This window comes from Eucyclogobius newberryi, unplaced genomic scaffold (genome assembly GCF_026437365.1).
Source record: "Eucyclogobius newberryi isolate DKJ021-1_F unplaced genomic scaffold, fEucNew1.0.hap1 SCAF_3, whole genome shotgun sequence".
In the NCBI taxonomy this organism is placed as follows: Eukaryota; Metazoa; Chordata; class Actinopteri; order Gobiiformes; family Gobiidae; genus Eucyclogobius; species Eucyclogobius newberryi.
Window position 1 is genome coordinate 9,160,296 of NW_027315945.1, and position 18,022 is coordinate 9,178,317.

The 18,022-nt window shown below is 39.9% G+C and overlaps 1 protein-coding gene across 2 annotated transcripts in view; it reads right to left on the reverse strand.

Moving 5' to 3' along the window:
- The window catches only part of sema6cb (semaphorin 6Cb), a 289,021-nt gene that overhangs the window by 189,540 nt on the left and 81,459 nt on the right, over positions 1–18,022 (reverse strand). For both annotated transcript variants that reach the window (XM_072461463.1, XM_072461462.1), the window contains exon 3: positions 13,461–13,550. The gene's annotated coding sequence lies outside the window, so the exon portion shown is untranslated. The remainder of the gene's footprint in view (positions 1–13,460; positions 13,551–18,022) is intronic.

Consider the following 18,022-nt stretch of genomic DNA (forward strand, 5'->3'; position numbering starts at 1 on the left):
ATTAAAGATTGACATGATAAAAAACGACAAAAGGAAACTGAATACAATTAAATACTGCTTAACTCAATTATGTAACAGAATCGATGATTATATTTTATATTTCTTCTCATCTGATTAAAAAAAATGCATATTGGCCAAATTATATTATGTAAATAAATAACTGAAAAGTTAATAACAAAATAAATACCCAAACCAAAAACTACAGAAAATGATGACGTTATTCGACCGCTAAATGTAATTCATTGTCATTAAACCAGACTTTTTATCTTAACACTTCTTTATAATTCTCTTAAATATCAGAGCTTTACAACACGATACATGTATATTTATAGATGGATATAACAATTCATCATTATACGTTACGTAAACAGAATATTTCAAGCCGTATTATTCCAAAAGTCCGTGTTGACTGTTCTCAGTCTTTCACGCTGCTGTGACGTGCGCGCTCCCGACGCCAAAGCCTCACGGCGATGACGTCACAAAAGTGGGAGGAGATATACCACTGTTCAGGAAGTAATGCGGAACTAAAAAACTTTTTTGGAACCATGCGCCAATGAGCAGCTCCATAGGTTTCAATGGCGGCCATCTTGGCTTCCGGGGGCTCGAGCGGCATGTTGTCTCTCGAGCCGATAGAAAACGCTATGAAAATATGGATTACACGTGCATCACACACATTTCATCGGTAGAAAAAGAACAAACACAGCCACTGGCTGTTGTCCGCTGGAGGAAGCTGGTGACTTGAGCTCAGAAGTGGATAGAAATCGACGGAATAGACCGCGCGTTAGCGGCAGCTGTTTGTGTACACAATGATGACTTCGCCAAACAAAACTATCCTACGTCTTCTGTCGGCTTCTTCGGACGGAAATCTTTCTCATTTTCTGGAAAGTAACAAGCCAGGCTTTCACCCTACATGCTATAGACGTTTCATTGACAAGAAACGAATTACTAGTGCTGAAAAGCAAAACAGTCGGTATATGGGCAGCATGGAGAGGGTGAGGATGACACTGAATCTACCACATCAACTCTGCCACCTTCTCCCAAACGACTGAGATCTACCACAGATGTTAAGACAAAATCATCTAAAAAGTCAAGCGATGTACCTCCTGCAGTTTGCATCATTTGCAAGAAAGTTGATCACTGTATCAAAGAGGCTCACAAGACAAAGAAAGATAAATTGCTCCAAGATGAAACTTTAACTGCTGGTGAGTAGATTATATATTGATTCTTGCATGTGTGTTTTCTCTTGCTCGTGGTAAATAGGACTAATCACAGTGAAATAAGTTGGCCAAAATATACATAGATAAGATAATCCTTTATTGTCCCACATGGGGAAATTTCATTGATGCAACGCAGGAAGATCCAGAGGTAGATACAGAAGAAAAGAACAGATCTCTATAGGAATATGTGCCTAGTTTATTACATGTAGGTGTAGATGTAATGTACGTAAGACTGTATGATGATGTGAGTTGAATAAAAAGGCAATACAACTTTTGCGATTGTTTACTGATTGTGCTCACCCTTGATTGAAATTCTTTGACTTCTCCTTTACTAGGAAGTTTGGTCAAAGCAGCTGAATCAAGAGCAGATGAATCCATCCTGATGTGTACCAGAGGTAAAGATTGTGTTGCCATTGAAGGCACCTCTATCACAAGAGGTGTTACAAAGAATACACAAGCTTTCTGACAAAGAAGACAAGTGATGAAAGGTAACATTTTGGTAATCAAATAAAATATATATATTTCCATATATTTAGATAAATTCATAATTTAATTGAAAATCATTGTAATGACTACACGATAATTTTAAAGACGTTTGAATCAAAGCAAATTTCTGTTTGTAGTGAGCTAGTATATTTCAATCACTGACCAATCACTGCATTTCCTTGCTTTATACAGGTGACCTAAAGTCTGGGAGTATGGCGATGCATATACAGCATTCTGTGACACTATCATCCGGACACAACTGATTGAAAATCAGGAAATCCTCAGAATGAAGATGCTCTTGTCCCTGTTCCAGAAATTCATCAAAAAACACCATGGTCATGGAAGTTACCGGTAATTAAATTATTCTTATTGTTTATGAAAGAAAACAATAGAAGATCAGATAAACATCACAGCTATGTTTATTCATGAAATTTCATTCAAGATCAAACCAATCCAGTTAGCTACAGGAGTCTACATATTTTCATTCATTTTATTTATTTATACAGGGAAAACCCAGTGAAAAAAGTGGTTACCCTGTTAAAACACAACACAAAATAAACAACAAACATAGGATACTAAAACACAAATAAAATAATAATTCTAAAACTAAAACACAAATAAAATAGTAATCTATCAATACTTATGAATTTCTATTCCTTGTCTAATTTTTACAGATCGGATCTTCTGAAGAAGAGATTACAGCGAGACTTCCCACAGCTGAATTTTCACAAACCACCAAGAAGAAACCTGAGTGAAATGGTTTCCACAGAGACTACAGGACTTCACCAGGATTTTTCAACTGAAACTGATATGTCAGTTTCTGAGATGTCATGTAGTGATGGAGAAATGGTGCCAGAAAGTGGTAAAGATGCAGCACTGCGAGAGCTCTCAAGGACAGTTTACAGTGCAGGTGTATTACTGAAACAAGCGGTCAAGAGTGCCCCTAGTATGGATGAAACAAGCGGTCAAAAGTGCCCCTAGTATGGATGAAACAAGCGGTCAAGAGTGCCCCTAGTATGGATGAAACAAGCGGTCAAAAGTGCCCCTAGTATGGATGAAACAAGCGGTCAAAAGTGCCCCTAGTATGGATGAAACAAGCGGTCAAAAGTGCCCCTAGTATGGATGAAACAAGCGGTCAAAAGTGCCCCTAGGATGGATGTAAATCTGCCTCCTACATCAGAGGATCTAAATGTGTCCTCTGCCAGAAAGATTGTGCCAATTGAACTTTATAACTTACTAGCTTGGTGTGTAGGTGCTAGTGATAAATTGACATTGTCTAACATGGTAAATGTATCCGAGGAGGTTGATCTTTGTTTACTGTCAATTTGCCAAGATATATATTTGTCCTCAAAAGGTAAAAATCAAACCAGTGTTGTACTTACACATTTTGACATCAATCATACTTATATCATTCCTCTGTTTGTATGTATATCCTATTCTGCAGAAAGTTTGCCTTATACTAGATCGAAAGATACACATGTTAATTAGCCTGTTTATCACGCTGTAAATACTGCTTTTATGATTGTAATTATTTGTTCATATTGAAAATACATTAGATAAAATTATATCCGTTCTATAGAATAAAACCTTTACCAATAGCCTATGTTTTCTTTCTTCAAATGGGCAACTGGTGTTGAAAGGGTTAAAATACTACTTTTAGATTATGTTTTTATAGTGTAGTATGAATCAAGACTAGAGAATTTGTAATTGTTGAAGCATTCAGTTGAATACTAAAATGTGGAGTAAGAGTTTTCAAGTGCTTAACGATAACATGCAAAATTGTTAAAACTGTTTTTTTAACTTACGTTTGCACATAAACTAAAGCACCCAGAGTCTCACCACTTTACATCCTCCAAGAAAGTAGTTATGTCTCTGAGAATCTGAATTTCTGAAGTAATCAAAGAATGAAAAAAATAAGAAGGTATGAAGATGGGTGTACACCCCAATTTGTCACATATTTGGGTAAACTGGCAACTTCGACACCTATTTTCTCAAATACTGGTAGAAATCATGCAGAGAACTTTTTCCCCCAGCTCAAGTACATCTTTGAGATTGGAAAACCACTTTTGAAAAGTAGCCTTGATGTGGTGGAGCGAAATTCATTTTCTAGCCACATTCTGAGTTACAGCCTATGGCCTAGAAGGACCCTCTTTCTTGGCATCCAGATCATGGAACTATCGGCTTCCGCATAGCGCAGTAGAGCGGAGGAGGTGCGGGAGAAGGCTGGGCTTGATGTACATGTTTTGGTGAACAAACATTAAGATTCTTTTGTCCTTTTAACTCCAAGACAAAGTTTACAGCGTGGATTTAACCAATAAGTCATTGTGAAACTAAAGTAATGTTTTTTAAAAGGCAGTTGAAACATTTCCAAATGTACAAAGGGTTCTTTTTTTATAATCCACTTACTATAAATGTTGTGTAGAGAAACCTCTTCCTTGCCGAGGCTGCGATGACATAAATAATACACAATGGGGAATGCGAAGTGTATCACTTTGCAGCGAGATTTGCGGATGATTTTGCTGTGCTTTCGTCTCATGGACGTACAAGTTTTACGTTTTGTTCTGTGTTCATTTCAGAGAAAGACTATTGACAATTACATGGTGCTTTTCACTCGTTTCTCCTGAGATTTTCAAGTGAAAAATATGCATTTATCATCATATAGTATTGGGGTTAATTAAAGGTGGTATGGACGATTTTTTTCAGCAAATTTTTATCATATTTTGGATAAATCATTTGTCCTGCCACGTATCAATCATAAAATGCACCCATCGCTCACCTGCAGCCGCGTCAGGCTCGTCCCCACGATTCCGCGTGCCTAAGCGCATGGATCTATCATAATATAGTGCCCTCAGTGTACGGGGCAAAATGAAGACGGAGAAAGACAGTTCGAGCTGACGCAGAAGTGGACAGAAATCTACGGGAGACGAGAGATGCGATGCGATCCGTTGCGCTAATAAACAAAAGCACGTGTGTGTTGTATCGGTCCGCACAGGGGAGTGCACATGCGCACTTCCGCCTGCGTTCTCAAATCGCCGAAAAATCGTCCATACCGCCTTTAAGGAACATTTTAAGAATAAGATATATAATAGGAACCCTAAGAATATATACATATATTTTTGTTTTAATGAAATAAATGTATGAATTTGTTTTTACCATTTTACTGCTTAGTTAATCTCTTTATAAGGAAAAACTTTTAAATGTTTCTTTTTGTCAATAATTAACATATTTCTTGCGGGCAATGGCCGCACAAAAACCCAGCATTCAATATTGTTAGTGTTATTCATAAAGTAGTGGTTTTAGTTTGGACTCTGTTTCCCTTTGTTATACTAATGTAAAGCTTAAACCAGGCCACTACTTTGTTCCAAGTGAACTACTTCTGCTCAAAAATACATCAGTCAGCCTCTAAATCTAAAACAGGGTTTCCCAAACCTTTCAGGCCAGGACCCGAAAAATTACCATGCAACCAACTCGCGACCCCCACTGCAGAATAATATTAAAAGTGGAAATCATTTTAAGTGTATAATAGTTTATTGCAAAACCTAATTAAAAACAAAAAAAATAGACAGTTTTATTACGAAATGTGGGTGAAGTGTCTTGCCGAAGGACACAACGGCATTTCTTGTTCCAGTGGTCTCCCATCCAAATACTAACCAGGCCTGCTTAGCTTCAGAGAGCTAACGAGATCAGGCATTGGCAAGCAGGTATGGCCTATTCCGAGAGTAGCCAGCAATACTTTTTGTCTTTGTCATAGCTTCATGTTCTTTAGTCCATCGTAAAACAGATTGAGATGAGATTCTGATTGTGAAAGCCGACCTGGGCATCGTTTCTTGACGTCAACATACTATATGAACAATAAGGGCTGTGACAGATCTAAAACCCTCTTTGAGAATCTGCATGATACTAAATATGACAGACCAGACATGATATGAATAGCATCAGGGTCATGGTTTTTAGTGACGCAAATCCTCCTTACATCTCAAAGCAACGTTTCACTTTCTCTGTAAGGGTTTGAAGGTAGCGCTCGGTGATGACAGATTTTGAATGAGGCGACACGGTATATAGTTTTCTTTTACCCAAAGACATCAAACTGGCATTCACAGCAGTGGTCTTGGTGTTGAACATGCAGGCGCAGTGGTGGAAGAAGGTGCGTGGAGGCAGACAGGTAATCTGGGATTAGAGTGCCGACATGTCATTTCTCCTCCGCCTTCCTCCTGTCCAATGGTCTTTTGTGGAGTGAAAGCCCATCTGTCTGCCTCCGAACTCTCCTCGGGCGCCCGTCAATGGAGCGCCGTGGATGGGCATAGACCACCAGATAATGAGCTCCCGTTGCCGTGTCAACGCGGCGCCCCTTTCCCCACTGACACTGCGAGCTTCCAGTAGTTGTTTTTTTCCGAGGCAGAGAGGCTTTGGTAAACAGAATAGCTAGACTGGAGATGAAATTGGAGATTGTTGCAAATCCACAATAAATGGGTATGTCCATCAATGGGGTTTTTGCTGGAGGGACACAATGAAAACCTTTGGCAAATAACAGCCCAAGGTGATAAAAAGGTTAAAACGGAGATAAAGAAGAGGTCAAATGTGGATCAATTTTCAACAAGTGGTAGAGGTTAATTTTGCATAATAGGTTTGTCGTAAAACAATGGCGACAATGGGTCCTAGATAAACCACATCCCAGCAAACAGGACACCTGGTCCATATAGGCAATTTAACTTATCAGGAAATCTTGGGAAGAATCTAAATGGAAATAATACACATATCATACTTTTCGGACTACTACTTTTTTCGCATGCTTTGAACCCTGCGGCTCATAAAACGGTGCGGTTAATTTATATATGTTTAGTGGCAAACGGCCACAGGGAAGCAATCTAGCTGGAAGCACTAGCGTTTGACACACTGTAGAAGAAGACGTCAGTGGACAGTGGTAACTTAATTTCAGGCTTCAAAACGCAGTGTGTTTTATTATGATCAGACTTCTTTTCATGGAGAAATTAGTTTAATAGGGAAGTGAATCTAAATGCGGACTGCAGTTTAGAACCTGCCAGATTGAAATTAGATTTTCTTGGGCAGACCTGACAATCTTTCTGTGTAAATATCATATCACAAATGTTACAATGTAAAACTCACTTGCTGCTCAGCTCACACAGAGTAATCAAGGACAGAGGGGACAGTAGAGACAGCTGTGATGTGTTTTCAGTTTGTTGAACTTCAAAATACTGTTTGTTTTATTACAATCCAACTCATATTCAATGAGAAATTAGTCTAAATAGACCTGTGCTGCGGCCTGCTGCTGTGGGTGTGCCCCGAGACCCCCGGTTCAAAAGACAACCGCCAGGCTGAGCAAAATAATATGTCTGTTTGCCGTAACCCGACCGACCCGTTATGAAACTAGCCGACTGAAAGAAAAAAAATCAGCATTTTGTTGAAAAAACGTCAAAATCTTTTATTTTTCAATTATTTCGCCGACTCACCGACCGGTCTTTACTAAACCGCTGTGTCAAATATTTTTATCACGCTAGTAAACCTATCTTTCATTCCAAAGGACTGATAATGCACTGCGCAACGCATGTGCGATTACTTATTCAGTCCTCCACATGCGTCTAACAAAATAGAACGTGCTTACGTAACGTTATATTGCCTTTTACAATTTGGTTTGACTCTGTCGGCGCCACTGAAGTGTCCATAGTACATGTCACGCTCTATCACGATGTCTTACGCAATGCATTCTGGGATTGAAACACGCCCAGCAGCGTCATCACAAAAAACATGACGGCGCCCGTGTCCCCCGCATGTTCCCCCCACTCGCCTTCGCTACCAAAATAAAGGATAACGACGTACAAAAGGTCGATTGAAATATCTTAAAATCGTGACATTTAGTCTCCATGTATTCAGTCACTCACACATTACATGATCCCTTAGGAGATTTGTGTTCAGTAATAAATCCCATATGTTGATCGCGGTGTAGTCAGCAGTAGTTTAAAACCCTCAGCAGAGCTTTTCAGATGTTGTAAGAGTGCAGGACCGCATTCCACATGTTATCTCCACATAGTGATCAGTGCACTTCCTGTCGGGCGGCATTCTCATGTGCGTGTCACTCAGACGTCAAACATGAGGGGTGAGGTTTCAAAACAACACAGACTGCAGTGTTCGCGTGTAGGCAATCAGTTTTAAATCAACGCTTTTGGTATAGGAGAATATCGCAAGCGTTACAATTTAAAGAGCCTAAATCTTGCAGCCTCAAAAGAAAAAGAAACCACTCAAATCCATTTACTGTTTTTGAATATCACAGCTTTAATTAGAAACCGCCAACCATCTAAGATAAGATAGAAGATAGAAGATAGAAACAGAGCTAAACAGGTCCAAAAAAGTTTTTTTCTTAATGAGGATCAAGAAAGTGAAAATTTTAATTAAATAGTATGCAGTCAGGAACCACTTTTATCCTCAAAGGGACATTAGTGTAAAAATAACCAGACTGGTGGACATTTGCTCTGACTGAGTTGAAAGTTAAGTTGTTAGGTTCTAATACCACTGTTACGCTGTTTTCTGATTGGTCTGGTTTTCAATCTATGCAGCGCTGTGGTTCCGGAAGTGAATTTTCCATGTAAAACTGAAAATTTGGCAAAAAGAATAATTTGCCGGTTTATATGATGAAGTTTCAGAAACATTTTTTTTTTGTATTTCTTTTTTTTTATATTTTTTTGACCAGCTGTGAGATAACTAATGACAAGTACCAAGTAAGCTTTCAAACGTTCTCATCCAACAGCTTTCTGGGATTTTTCTATCACTGTAAGTTGCTGTGTTATGGTTCTCTGTAAAGGAAAGTTCACAAATAACTGCTTTCAAAATATGATTGCAATTCTTAATGTGCACTTGATTACATTTATTATCAGTTCAGACTTGATTGTTAAGTGTATGCTTGTGTCATAAATGTATTTCACCACATCAGATTTCACTGTAAATGTTCCATGCATCCCATTTCCATCTTCTTTCTTTATTTTCACTCCGAGACAAGCATAAAAACTGTGGCCTCATTTTGCACGGCCCTGTGAACATCCCTGGGTAGATTTGGTTTAGTTTTATAGTCAAATTTGGCATGCTGATATTTCTTCGTCCTGCTACTGCTCCTTCCGCCAGAGTTGATCTTTTAGTTTGAGGAAAATAAACATATTTCCTTTACAAATACAGCTGATAAAGCAAAGCCTAAATGAACATTGCTTGAATTGGAGAGGAATACTATGTTTTTGCCTTTGGAGGGCTGAAAGAATGTAAGGGCTTGCCCTCTCGCCCTATTCTGCCCAAAGTCCTGGTATTCATATTCAAATTACAAAAAGTTGTTCTCTTTTCAAAAGAGGAGGACTAATGTTGTTTTCATGCACAGGAAACAGTTACAATTCTCTTAGGCAAATGCTACTTACGAGAGCTTTTTCTGTCACGTTTGCATACTTGTACTCTAGAATTGGGATCAAGTGGTTTTGGTTATTCGTCATAAATTATCATAATGGATAAGAACTTCACAAAATGACTTCCAGATGGCCCGAGAACAGACATGGAGGGCAAAAAACACTTCTATATGAATATTTAAAGAGCAATTAACACCAGTTTGCAAAAAAAATATCTTAATCCAAAGTTATATGCCATTAATTCAGAGATTAGGGTCAATTTACTTTTTTTAATTTCAGGAGTAAATGATGGCAGTAGAACTGCCTTTTAAGTTTTAACTGAGGAATGTAAAAGACTACAGAATTTAAAAAGTCAATGGGCATATTTTATGCAAAACCAATTTTAATGAGATTTTAACCCAGTTACAGTGTTTCTTCAACATTAGTTGACATGATTGCTCACATATGCAGAAAGTGATTGTTGCATGTTTAAGAATATTGTCCAGCAACTGAAGTTTGAGTGCTCGAGTGTTCATCTACCCCCATCCCCGCTCACATCCCTGTATTTTGTAAATTATGTGTGACTCTTACATATTCACTTCAATGTAAATGACAATTGACAACAATCCCCTGCTTGTTACAGGGAAATGTCACTATGAAGAGGTGGTTTCTCAGTTCAATCAATATTGCGGTTTACACTGAATAAAATGTAAAATGATATATGTACGCAGGTATATGAAAAAAGCATAATGTGTCTCCTTTAAGGTACACATTATTGTCCCCGTGGGGAAATTGTTCCTCTGGAGCAGAGCATGCTACAGTGCAGCGCCCAGGGACCCATCTCCAGATCTTAGGTCATGACCAAGCCTTGCCCAAGCTGGTAAATTTTAAATATGGCAAATGTTTTAGGTTGGTAGTGGCATGTCCTCCAAATTCAAGCCACTGTTGTTGAGTGGTGACAATGTGGTGCTAAGCCCCTCTGCTATGGCAAACCCGATCTTAGAGACCTTAGAGGGAAAACAGCGGGATAAGGCCTAGCTCCACTCCTGCCAAGCCCTCCATAATGACTTTCCAAGTTTAGGGTGGCCATTTGTCAGGCTGACTGATGTCTCTGCCATGAGTATCCATCAGTTGCCTTCATCCATCTATTCAGCACCAAAGGAAAAGTACAGTGAATCATGCAGTACTGTAGGCCCAGAGCAGCGGGCTATTGGACCGGACAAAATCAAAGACACATCCATTATTCAGGCTTCCAGGAGGAGGTCCGGCTGCAGTTTGTTAATATTTATAGGTGGGCTCAAGAATGAAATCCAGGATAAAATGACAAAAAGGTGCTATCTCTGATACTACTATCATGTGCTATTAGTGTATGTATACACTGCCAGTTACACCAGCAACAATGTTGTGCTATGCAAGTCTTCTCGAGGGCGGTTGGCCACCTGCTCGTCTTCCATGGAAATGTAATAGTTTCCCCAGTATGTCATTAAATGTCTTTTTTTGACGGGTAAATATTGTGCATTATTTTTATATTATTGGCCTTCAAACATGCCCTCGAGTACCTTTACTTTGGCATATCATATTTAAAGAAGGGAGTGTCTGCAGAGCCGCGGTGGGCGGCCGAAACTACTATGTTATTTTTGTGCCGGCCGCGCTCCGCGGCTCCTGAAACTGCGCCGCTATTTGACCGCGTTTTAGCGCCGTTTTAGACCGCGCCGGGGGAAGGTTATGGTTAAGGTTAGGGTTAGGGTTAAGGTTAAGGTTAGCCATGAGGCTATAAGAGAAATGCCGCGGTCCCTGAAACTGCGCGGCTGATTGACCGCGCCGTGGCTCTCCAGCCACGGCCTTTAAAGAAAGGGCTAACTGTGTAATGCCCTCTGCAGTCAGTAGATGGCACCACCCAACAGTTTAAGATAAACAATTCACCACATACACTTGGCCGTTTACTTCCTTGTCTCAGCACACAGTTGGACTGATTGTGACATGGACAGGAGAAATTCACAGAAGGAGTCTGATGATTTATGGATTTAAAAACAGCTCAGAAGATTCTCAGAGCCACGTCAGAGCTACCCTAACCCTAACCAAGGACACAGTTTAGTTAAATGCCATAATGTGAAACATTCCAGGCAAAGCAATAAGATGTTCATGAGTAGAAGCAGGTGGCGGACCAACAATTACATAGTGCATGTTATTACCATGTTGAATAGAGAATAAAATGGGTCTCCAGTGCACTAGTATCACAGCACTCACTAGTTTCGGTTCATCCTGCTGTGTCCGTGTCCTTCTCAACTTTTGACTTTTGAGATTTTCAGCATGCCCATACCCCTTCACCTGGCCACTATATACCGTATTTTCCGGACTATAAGTCGCACCGGAGTGTAAGTCGCATATAAATGCATAATAGAGAAGAAAAAACATATATAATATATATTGTACTGGAGTATAAGTATATAAATAAAAAGTATAAGTCACACCCCGGCCAAAACTATGAAAAAAGGTGCGACTTATAGTCCGGAAAATACGGTAAACTCACTTGTTACTAATGGTGATGTGTGTGTGTGTGTGTGTGTGTGTGCGCGCGCACGTGTATTCAATAAACATAATATAAACAAGTTTAAGCTGTTTTTCATCCTTTTTTGACTTGCAGCACATTAATTTAGGTAATTTAATGATGTTTCAGAGGATTTTGTGTAAAGTGTTATGTCATTTTTGTCTCTTTTCAGGTTCAGAGGTTTGCTAAGCTCTCTCCATAATAGCAAATTATTACATTGAATGAATGTTGACTTGTGACCTTGAAGTTCCCTGGCAAAATCAATATTGACAGAACACGTATGTATATTTCTGATGGCTTTCAAAAAAGGGGAAACCAAAATCCCCAATAGATAAAATGTTTCTTAAGATCCATTATAGATCGGTGTCCACATTTTTCTAAGGAGCAAAAAGCATACCATGGGAACATTAAACACACCCAAACGCATTCTGGCCTTCCTTAAAGTGATAGCTATTGAAACCTAACAAACAGAATCCAAAGCTAAAACGGTCTTGACAGACTTTGTGCGAGCTGGAGCGGGTGAACGAGGTGAGGCAGGTGCATTTGGAGGAAGGGGGCCGACATAAAGTGGAGATGGCAGTGGAATAAAAACTGTGTAGTCAGGAAGCATTGGCGTGAATATAGGGGCCGCCGAGGTTTCCAGGGGCCCCAGGTGAGCTCTCTGCAGAGGGCCGTTTCACAGGGCTTTCGGCTGACTCGCTCAGACAGGCTTGCACAGCTCGCACGCAAAATTATTTACCTCGACTGTCAACCATACAATAAGACAGTTCCCCTTTTATTGACCATTAGCATAGCTCTCTTTCCGCCGTGGTTGTGTTGTGGATGTTTTGGAATCCGGGGTCATAATTTCAGAAAGAAGTAACAGATTCTCCACAATTGTTGAAACAAGACAACACTATTACTAGACTACAACTATTTTTGTAAAAGATTGGGTTATATTAATTGCATCAAATTAACAATTGTGCCTGCACTTTTTAAAGCAAATGTTTTATGGAGGGAGGCCAACTAATTACATAAATATTAAAGGGACATCTTAAGTAAAATAAACTTTTATGAACTTGTAACCATGTTTCTTGCATGTTTGCGTAATCTTGTTGCATCCTGCACTTGTGGCTTGAGTGCTTAAGACCATTTCAATAATAAAACACGCAAATGAACTCAATTGAAATCAACTGCTCACTACAGTGACTATTACCATTTACAAGGAACTAAATGTAAAATAATTATATATGCACGTTATAGTTTCATAGTAATGTATATATCAGAAGAAAAATAACATCCTTTAGCCAAGAAGAAGTGCATTTTGACCTTTTACCGGTACCTGGTTCTATTCGCCATGCTCCATCTTAAGGTTCTTATGGAGAGAGGCAGCCTGGGGAGAAGCTCCTCTAAACAACCATGATAATCAGATCATCAAAGCCATCAAGTTTATGTTATAGCCGCCATTAACGCAGCAGAAAAATCAATTACAGCGCATCAGAGAGCTGCAAAGCTGTGCACATGATGCCAGAGGAGTAGACTTACAACATGTAAACAATACTGAGCCTACAACTTCTTTCTATCCCCGTTACATTATATTTAAAAAAAACAGTACTAAGTTTAGTTTGTGTGTTTAGGTTACCAAAGACAAATATTAAAATCTTGTGCTTTATATTCGTGGCAGTACGTATTTTCCCTTATTTCTGAGGAAAATATTCCACATTAGAGAACAAGAACAACCAGATAACTTTGACTTTGTGTTATGGAAGAGCAAAGAGTAAAGAATAAAACATTGCTGAATCTCATGTGGAAAATGGATTTACTCTCACAAAGAAAACCGTTTTGGTTCCATACCTTAAAAAGCTCTTCTCACAGTCGCTCCAAGACGTCAAGGATGGAGTTAATAATCCTCTGAGCTGCCGATCCCAGTGGTTATGCAACAATCTGCAGAACAAATTAAACACAGTATTTAGACATTTGCATGTAGACTTTTGAGCATGTTTTAAGATCCACGTTAGTATAAAGTAACACGCAGTATCAGTCAGGATCGATGTTGCTATGCTCGAGAGTAGACTCATTTCCGTTGCTCCATTGCTCCATTCCATGATGAAGCAAAACATATGGTGGGCAGCGTAATGGTGCAATTGACCGATGATGCAGTGTGGCCTCCTCTGTGGATGTTTCAAGTCAAGATGAAGCTAATCACAGCCTGCTACACCTTTACCATTCCACCAATCCCCTCTCTGGGCAGTCATATAAATGCATTCACTCTTCCTTCCATAATAATGCCATTTCAGCTGAGAACCCCATCTCCACCATCATCAGTGTTTAGGTAAAGGGAGACATAAATCAATGGTCAATGACCATTTTGTCTAGGGCTGGTCAATTAATATCACTCCAATCGAGAGCCAATCATATCAAATATTCAGAGATTACTTTTTCAGTAAAAGATTCTCAGATATTGTTTAATGGAAGTAAATATTTAGAAGACGCATTATATTAATTTAATTGTTATTGTCCTTTAAACATACTCTTGAGTACCTTTGCTTTAGCATCTCATGTTTTAGAACTTAGCAGAGGGCAGCATGGGAAACAAACAAAAGCTAGCCTTGCTCCGACATGCTAATACAAATGGCGTGTTTTTGTGAATCTCAGAGGGAAATGACCTTGTAAACCAAATTAATCTTGACTTGAAACATCCACAGAGGAGGCCACACTGCATGAATGAAGATAAATACAACTCCATGTATGTTTGATAAAAAAATTGTTAAAACTCAAAAAGTAAATTTTGCATAATGTTTGTCCTTTAAAGCCCTTTTTCAAAGCAAAAAAAAAAAAAAGTCATGTTGATCGTAACATTTAAATCCCTCACGACTGTAATCTTACTGCTGCATAGGCCCACTGCTTGACTAAACCCGACGTACATGAAATTTAAAAAACTATTTCATTTATAGTTCACTTCACTTTCCTGTACTTTTTTCCCTACATAAAATACTTGTCAAAAGCAAGCAATTTCGTGCTTATTTCTGCCAGTCTGAAATGCTACCTATAAGAACCCGCGGATATGGTAGTTGTTAGGGCATCACCAGTCTGTCTCAATGTGAACACTGTCAACAGCCTGAGTGCCATTTGTCAAGCGCACAGTGGGGAAGGCGGAGGGCTGGGTCTTATCTTCCAGAACAACCGGCATTACATCACACCCCCTGCCTCAAAAGCCTGCCATGACTCCCAAGCCACATGCCGGGAGAATGAGAGGGACGGGCCCAGATGGAATATACCGGGGTACTTAAAGATCCATGGAGGAAGGAAAGGCAAGAGGGATTTAAAAAAAAATATTGTTCTGGTGAAGTGAAATATCTACATTGAAGATATGGCACAATTTTTTGGGAAGTTTCCAAGAGCTATAACTCCATCCATCCATCTTCTTCTGCTTATCCGGGGCCGGGTCACGGGGGCAGCAGTCTAAGCAGGGACTCCCAGACTTTGCTTTCCCCAGACACTTCCTCCAACTCCTCCGGGGGATCCCGAGGCGTTCCCAGCCGAGAGACATAGTCCCTCCAGCGTGTCCTGGGTCTTCCCCATGGGACATGCTTGAAACACCTCCCCAGGGAGGCGCCCAGGAGGCACCCGGAACAGATGTCCGAGCCACCTTAGCTGGCTCCTCTCGACGTGTAAGAGCAGCGGCTCTACTCCGAGCTGTTCCTGCGTGACTGAGCTCCTCACCTTATCTCTAAGGGAGCGCCCAGTCAAACGGCGGAGGAAACTCATTTCGACCGCTTGTATCCACGATCTTGTCCTTTCGGTCACTACCCAAAGCTCATGACCATAGGTGAGGGTAGGAACGTAGATTGACCGGTAAATAGAGAGCTTTGCCTTTCGATTCAGCTCCTTCTTCAACAAAACAGTTTGATGCAGCGACTGCATCACTGCAGCCGCTGCACCGATCCACCGTTCGATCTCACACTCCATCCTCATCTCACTCGTGAACAAGACCCCGAGATACTTGAACTCCTCCACTTGCCCCAGCTAAAAGTCACTTTGGTTTAATACATTCTTACATGTACAGAATGTCTTGAACATGGTGTGCTGCCAAAAAAGGGGGAATGAGAAGAAAGTTACATAGACCTTTTCATAAATGTTCAAAGTCAATGCATGAATCAAATACATAAAAGGAGCATAAAGAGAATGTGGGTTTTCTTACAGCAAAAAAGGGAGCATTAAATGTTACTGTATTAAAAAAAAAACATCTGCTGATTTCTATTACGTTATAAATCCATCATTAGTTGTCTGTCATGGCCAGATGAGTGGGTCAGGGGATATCCTAAACTGCATCTTAGAACAATAGAAAATGTTTACACACTAATCGTCTTAAGAGCCTGACCAAGTTAAACATTTTAACTAGTAAACCATGTATACTTGTGCGCTTTCTCACTTTTTGGGACTTTTTCCTGGCAGGGAAGGACACGGGATGCTGGGACATTTGTCTAAGCTGGGACATTGCCAAGTCCTTTTCCTGACCAGCCAAGACCACACGCTTTGAACATTTGCAAAGACGTTTTGGTCTGGAATCCAATCCAGTCGCTCCAATTTCAAAAGGGAGTGATTGACAGGCAGATTAACCAATCAGACAAACGCATTGTCCATTCGTGTCTGAACAAACATGGTGGCTTAGGAGGAAAAAATAATAACTCAGACCTAGAGACGTTGCAAACTTCTGCAGCATCAACAAGTGACGCACTAAACTCTGTAAGTTATACATTTTGTTCTGAATGTTTCGAAAATATTTGAGAGACACGTGACACAAAGTGTTCCGCATTTGAGAGACACGTCACCCAAATTAGCGGCGGTGGTTGGACCGGTTCATGCTTGGAGAGTTGTTTTGACGCTCCCCAATGGTCCGATTCCAGACCCTTCTGCGTTTGAACAGAATGTAGGAGAGACTGGCTGGTCAGGCAACCAAGTCCCTATGAACATTGTTTTAATCTGTTTTTCGCAGTCGCCCCTCGAGGCAACTGCTGTTGTGATTTTGAGCGTTACAAAAATATTTTTTTGAATTGAATTGTGTATTAACGGTGCCCACAAAACTAACGTCTCAGAGTTGAAAAAAAAAATGCTTGCAGAACTAGAGTACAAATGGGTTTTATATCTTTAACACTGAGCAAACTTAACGGGTATTTATAGACCAAATACTGATCTTACATGGTTTTCTTAACTTGGATTTCACAGTGGAGTGGATTATTGAGCTCTTTGCATGACATGAAATACTATTGGTCTTTTAACAGCTAAGGTAAAAACTTTACGTAATGACTCTTTGTAGAAGAGTGTTTATTCACAATCAGAGCGGGGGCACCAAAAGTCAATGCACTCCTCCCCATAAGCAGAGCGAGCCGCCGTCAGCACACGGGGGACTTGGTGCTGAGGTGTGTATGCAGGTCCTAGGTGCCATGTTAATTATGAGCTTGATATTGCAGCGTGTGTACAGATAGCATGGCGGACTGTGTGGTATGTTGCACCCGTGTGTGGACAGCCCATTAGAGAGCAAGAGCACAGTGAAAACGGTTTAATATGATCTGGTGTTGACCGGTTAAGGAAAAGCAGCAGTATCCCAAGAGGACTCTCCAGTTTACATGCAAGCTTGATGCTTATACTATAAATGTTCTATCCCATGTTTTTCAATGAGGTAGCACAATTAAAACATTGATTTTGACTTTAAATAAATGGTTGTCTTTTATAATTTTGTTATATTTGGCAATGAGTAATGACAGTCAATATTTAACTTCCAGCTCCATTTTTCAAAAGGTCACTAATGTAATCAAAAATATTTGTGCTTCATTCAAAAAATGATTACATCTCTTATTGTCCCTGCAGGGAAAATTTGTCCTCAGCATTTGACCCATCCTTAAATGCTGCTGGGGCATCTCCTCAGGTGCCCAAGGACCCATCTCCAGATCTTGAGCTCTGCTTGGTCAGGACTATTGTGCATGTTTCGGGTTGATGGAGGAAACCGGTGTGCCCGGAGGAAACCCACCCAGACAGATTTTGATGCATTATTGTCATTATTCTATATCAGATTTTAGACATTTGTATTATGTATCTATGATCATTTTGGCACTGATTGCTTAATAAACTAAACAACACACTGCTGCATGTGGTAATTTCTCTAACAAGGCTCTGATGTTACTCGCATGTGGAAAAGTGGTTGTTGGCTACAAAAACAGTCATGATCTTAAAAAAAAAAAAAAAATACTGGAATGTATGTCACTCATCTATTTTACATTTATTGATTCACGTGTTTATTTGTTTTTATTCATTACAGAACCGATGCACCACTCCCTCCGTGACAGAAGAAAGTTTCAAGACACTTGATTGTTTTTTTTTCCAGAGAGGATAATATTTCCCTAAGAGGCGTATGTAAA